This window comes from Octodon degus, unplaced genomic scaffold (genome assembly GCF_000260255.1).
Source record: "Octodon degus isolate 3935 unplaced genomic scaffold, OctDeg1.0 scaffold00008, whole genome shotgun sequence".
NCBI lineage: Eukaryota > Metazoa > Chordata > Mammalia > Rodentia > Octodontidae > Octodon > Octodon degus.
This window is the reverse complement of record NW_004524584.1, coordinates 9221961-9228175: the sequence shown is the minus strand read 5'-3', so window position 1 is coordinate 9228175 and position 6215 is coordinate 9221961. Positions and strand designations below refer to the sequence as shown.

The 6215-nt window shown below is 43.3% G+C and overlaps 1 protein-coding gene across 1 annotated transcript in view; it reads left to right on the top strand.

Moving 5' to 3' along the window:
• Positions 1-2048: 2048 nt before the first annotated feature.
• Positions 2049-6215, top strand: part of Dnajc13 (DnaJ heat shock protein family (Hsp40) member C13) — a 136348-nt gene continuing 132181 nt past the window's right edge. Inside the window, exon 1 of the mRNA XM_004625017.2 lies at positions 2049-2262. The gene's annotated coding sequence lies outside the window, so the exon portion shown is untranslated. The remainder of the gene's footprint in view (positions 2263-6215) is intronic.

Here is a 6215-nt window from a genome sequence, read left to right as displayed (position 1 = left end):
AAAAGCTTTTTTGGGAGGCTGGAAATTTTCCATTGGTGCAGGGAGTTAGGTGGGGTATCCACAGCTCTGAGAATTTCCTTCATTGGCGCCTCATATAGAACAGAGGCAGTGTGAAAGTTCAGTAGTTCACTGGTCATGAGGTTGAGTCCTGTGACTAAATCTTGGCTCAACCTTTAGGAAAGAGATCACCTTGAGCAAGCAAGTCTCTTAGTCTGGGCTGCCTTCCTTTCTCACATACACCCCACATCTACTGAGATTACTGGGAGGCTTTGTAACCTACAAAAAGCTACAAACACAAGTTTCTGTTTTCATGCAATGAGATAAGAAGGCCCCTTTAACTCGGTCCTCCTTGCTTTTTTGTTCTCCCTTCATACTCCTATTTCAGCTCATGTCTTTCCATCCAGATATTTCTGATACCTACCTTTACATGCACTTTATCATACTGCTGCAATACAGGAAAATCCACTCCAAGGATAAATACAAATGATGGTTTTCTGCTCTAAAGTAGTGTAATAGGTCAATACAATCAAAGAACAAACCCTAAGAAACACTTTTCATCCTCAATCATCATCTGGAAAAGAAATCAACCATGGAAAGAGACCTCAAGACATCACAAATTCAGGACTGCAATACAGAAAGTGTATTAAACTCCTTATCAGAGAACTTGAACCCTCAACATAAAGTATTTGTGCAAGCCACCCTGCACCGAATGTCTGTCGGCAGCAGAGCTAAGCTTGATGGTGCACACCTGTAATCGCAGTTACTTGGAAGGCTGAGACAGAAAGACACAACTTTGACATCAGCCTAGGAAACTTAGTGGGACACTCAAAATGTAAGGTCTGGGGATATGGGTCAGTGACAGAATGGTTACGTAGCACACATGGCCCCGCGTTCAATCCTTTAGGGAGACGGGGGGACTGTAGTACAATTACCGGTTTTCAAACTGTGATCTTTACCGTGTAGGTCTGGGAGGGTGTACTAACTTTACTTAATTAAAACACTGACTACAAATAACAGATAACTTCCAGCAGAAACCCTCATTGATTTTCTCAGCATGTTACTCCTTCTTTTGGCTGTTCTGATTCCTCTTTCCAGCTTTCATAATAGGTTCAGGGATATAACATCTAGAGAACACAGGTTGCAGAGTTAAATTACTTTTGTTCAAACACCAAGTCCACTACTGTGGGGCTGAACTTCAATTTGTCTACAAAAGGAGCATAATACCTGTCTCAGAACGTCAAGAACCAGTACACGCAAACCATATACGTGATCAGCAGACAATAAATGAAAGCCATCGGTATGACACGTCCAACATTCCCACTAGCAAAGGCTTAGGTAGATGCGAGGCTTCGGTCTTCACGTGACCCTAGACCACCCAAAATTTAAACCCTGCTCAATTGCAGTGCTAGGCGTCTGCGTGGCAAACAAATCGGCTGGCTCGGGGGCTGGGGAGATGGCTCAGTGGAATAAGCGCTTCCCTGGCAAGTGCAAGGGTCTGAGTTCAATCCCCGGTTCCGGGGGGAAAAAAAAAAATACAAACCGGCTGGCTCCCAACCCAGCTAAACGGGGGCGCTGGCTGAGGTTTCAGACTGCCTTGAGGATGCGCCACGACACGAGAAGTTAAGGGCTAGGGCCCAGTAATGCTTCATACCAGGTCTCTGGGATTAAGAAAGAAACTCTAGAGCCGCAGCGCTACTTTCCGCAGACCCAGGGCCACGGAGAAGGGGCCCACGTGACTGATGCTTCCCGCGCGCGCACATCCTCCTCAGCACTCGTCAGACAGCGGGAGCCGCACCGCGGCGTGGAGTCAGAATCCCACCGCCGACCTCTGCACTCTGCGCATGCGTAACTGCTGGGGCTCGGGCCGGCCCAACACGGCATTACTCGGAAGAGGGGGGTAGCGGGAGAGGCGGGGGAGGCAGGGGCGGGGGAGCGTAATCGCACGGAAAGGGGCGGGACAGAAGGCGGAAGCGCAGGGATCAGCTGACTAGGTCTCGTGACAGCCTGGGCGGTGGCAACGCAGGCGCACTAGAGGGCGGCTTTCGAAGCCTGGGCGAAGATGGCTGCCTCCAGAGTGAGCTTCTGAGAGGCACAGGAAAGAGGCGGAGGGGCCCGGGGAGGCAGCGCCGCGGCGGCACCAGGAGCCCGCGGCTGCGGGGAAACCGGTCACGAGGGGAGGCCGGAGGGCCCCTCATCCCTCTCTGGACGCAGAGCTGGTGACGGGAGGATCCCGGGCTGGAGTCGCTCCAGCCTCTCGCTAAGGTAAAGCCGCTCCTGGGTTCTAGCCTGTGGGGCTCTGCCTCTCTCCTTTCCACGCTGAGGGCCTGGAGAGCTCAGGCGAGGAGAGGGGCGGTGGCGTTTCGGCTACCGCCGCTCTGGGAAGCAGATTTCCCTGGACCACCGCCCCCTTCCCGACTGAGCGACGACTTGAGCGAGGCGCTGCCCTGCCTGGTCAGCTCCGCCTCACTTTTTTTTTTTTTTTTTTTAATTTTATTCTCGTTTTGTGTTTTCTGTCCACTGTGCTCCGCTAGGACATCATTAACCCACGCACCCCACTGCCTCTGTGAGCTCCGCCCTCGGGATTCCCTTCCAGCCTACTAGTCCGCGCACCCTCCCTGCTGAGGCCGGCAACTTGTTTCGTTGGGTCAGCGATGCTCCGCCTGCGTCCCGCTTAAGAGTTTCTTGCATAGCTTTGTTTCGTTTTGTAGGAAACAGCTGTGTCGTCTCTTCTTCAGCCCTTCCTTTTTCCAAAATCTAGTTCTCCCCCAGGCTTTCCGTTCCGGCAAAGTAGTTTATTCACAGCGGTCTTTACTTAGCAGCTATGATTTCACTTCTGAAAGTACACTTTACGGTGGGAGAAGACTTCGATCCCTAGGAAAGTGGCTGTTAAACGCATTTTTGAGTCATGCTACACCTGAGGAAAATGTCTTTCAAATTTCACCCTTATTGTAAGGTGTTTAATCACTGTTCATCTTGAGATTGTTTCCTTTAGCAGTTACTGGGAGAGGGCAGTAAGAATGTTCCCCCAATACATTGGTGTGTTCCCAAAATTATTTCTCCCTTCTCCTCTCCCTTTTTTCCCTTTTACCCTACCTTTCTCCTCTGAAGAGGCTACGTGAAGCCCTTGCATCCTCTGTGAAAGGTTTTACACAGTATACAGGATTATCGAATAAAGTATCTTCAAAAACAGGTTAAAATTTCAGGATATTTTTTCAGGAACCAATTATCTTTTTCTCAGTATTTTTTTTTTTCTCACCTTTTGGATTTGGTAGATTTCCATGCTTGAAAGTAACAGCGTTTGAGGAAATGATTTACTTTGAGTGAGGAAATGGTCAGGTTTTCTAGCATATTATCACTAATTTGTGGGTTAAAAGGAATGTGAAACAGGACTTCCTTTTAAAAAAAGATTTCTACAAATTAGTTCGGCCTTTAGTGTCCCTAACATGCTAAATCTCAGTTCTTTTGGTTTCTGGAAAGTGCTTTGTTGTTTGGCTTAATTTAGGATATAATATAAAGCCTTGTCAATATTTTAAATGTGAAAGTGTTTAAGCAGCTATATTTCAAACGTGGCTTGGACTCTTGTTATTACAGTATATTCAATAAACGTTTATGTTTTATTTAGGAAGCATTGCGTTGTACTCGTTTGAAAGCAGGAAGTAGGACATTACTAAGGGAGGAAAAAAGTCAGTTGTTAAGAAACAAGAGTGTAAAGAACCTTAAGACTACAGTTACTTGGAAAATGGTATTTGTATTCCACTGAGACAGATGCTCTTTTTTCTGAAGTGGTAATGGTTTGACCATGGCTAAAGAAGAGTTCTTTGGAAATTATGCTTTTGAATCAGTATTTAACTTTATTAGATCCAATAATGCCTCCCTTTTTTTACTGTTTTGTTTTTAGTCAGGGTTTGCTAGGTAATCCAGATTGGCCTTGAACTCAAGGTGGTCCTTTTGCCACAAGCCTCCCAAGTGTTAAGATTACAGGCATGTGTCACCATGTCTGGCTCTTTTATTCATCTACTTTTATTTTTTTAGTAAGTAGTCACGAGCTATGTTTATTGACAAGCACAGGAAGTTGTACTCAGGGCAAATCTGTGCCAACAAAAGTACAATACAGACTAGAAAAAGTGCTAGGGTGACACAAAAACACTACACAGATCAGAGCACATGAAAGTAGTAATAGCAACAAAAAAGGTGTGGATAAATCAGGCTTTCAGAATTTAAAAGTTAGTGGGCTGTGATGTGCACACCTGTGTAATCCCACCCTTCGAAAGTTGAGGCAGGAGGCTTGCCATGAGTGTTTTGAGTTGGAGGGCAGCCTGGGCTACATAAGCAAGTTCGAGGCCAGCCTAAACTACATAATGAGACCCTCTTTCAAAGAAAAATTTAAAAGCTAGACACCTCTGCTTTAAGATTCACTCATTGAATCCCCTGGTGTGATTGACAGCATTGTTTTGGTTTTTGAAGGCTTCCTTTTTATAGCAGGTAAATAAGTCTCCTTTAAAGAATGCGTAATTGGCCTCCTTTGGTTGGATTAGGTACAAAGAGTTCAGTTAAAACTCTTTGATGAAGACTGACTAGCTGTCTAATATTTTATCCACCAACTTTAGTGGTATATGCCTAGAAAAGATTGGAAAGTGCCCAACCTGGAGAATGTCTTATTATGTAGACCTCTAGTACAAGGAAATAACAGCAAGGCTTTTAAAAGGGTCAAGAAACTGTTTGATTCTTCTGCTTTGATTCTCTTCTGAATGAAACTTTAAACTGTGGAGGGAAAGGCAGCCTTATTGGGCTCTACTGTGGACATTCACTAAGCTAGAGGGAGATGAAATAAAAACAAATAATGCATGGAAAGAGGGACCCAGAACTCGAAACTACAGTCAAGGGAGGTTCTGGAAAACCAAGAAGGCTGTACTTACTGTTATGAAATAGACTGAAAATCAGAACAGACTGCATCCCTGTTTGCCACCATGCTAAGAAGCTTTGGATAAGTAACCATAATTACAGAAATCTACTGGGAGAGGCACAAGATTGTGCAGAAGCTTCCATCTTAGCTATCCTATACTGCATGTCTAGTTTTCAACAAAAATGTTTTGAGAGGCATATGAAAAAGTTTAAAAAAAAAAAAAAAAGAAAGAAAATAGAAATTCTCCAAAGAACAGTTGTCAGACATGCTCTCGGGTTGATGTATATGCTATTACCCAACAGGAAATTTTAAGACTGATGGTATGTTTAAGGTTGAAATGGAAATTGACAAAATTCAGGATCAGATGGATAAAGAAAACAAGAGTCAAAAAGAAAGCTAGAAATAAAGAGATGCAGAAAACCTCTGAGTTGGTAGACTTGTCACAAAGAAAAGCATCAGAACTTATAGATAGGTTAGTTAAAAATCATAACCACAAAAACATGTTTTATAAAAAAACTACTGGAACTAGTCATTTTAATAAATGCATAGGTGAACTCCCAGAAAAGAGAACAGAAAAAATATTTAAGGAAATTTTCCAGAATTAGTGCCAAAACAAAGAACAAGCAGGATTACTCCCTCTTCCCCTGTGAAAACCTATGGAAAAGATATCTAGGTCTATCACATTTATAGGAGAAAGAAGAAAATCTTGAAAGGGGTAAAAAAGCATAGCAATGTAAAAGAGTTATAGTAGAGAATGCAAGCAAGAAGAGGACTGAGTGACAACTTTACTGAAAGAAAAAGTTGTTAACCCCAAATTTATATCCAGTGAAACGTCTTCCAAGTGAAAATGAAGTAAGATGCACTGAAACAAAAACTGAGAAAAAAACTCAACATTGGTATATCTGCTGTTTAAGGAATATTTAAAAGATTCTTTTACAGATGAGCTTGGATCTATACAAATGAATACTGGCAATGAAATAAATGAAAATGGAAGAAAATTTACATTTTCCCTATTTTTAGTTCTGAAGGATTTTGTAAAGTGAAGATGAGTGTAAGTATCATATGTTGAAAGTAGAAAGTAAAACATTAATAGATTGTCCTCACCTAAACCTGTTGAAGTTAGACTGCTCAAGTACAGATGTATATTGTAACTAGAACTACAACTAGAAAGTGTAAAAGATATAAAAGCAGTGGAAAAGTGCAACTATTAAAAATACATGTTTAATAGTGGGAAAGGAGGGGCCAGGGAGATGGCTCAGTGGAATAAGTGCTTCCCTGGCAAGCACAAGGGCCTGAGTTCAATCCCTGGTTC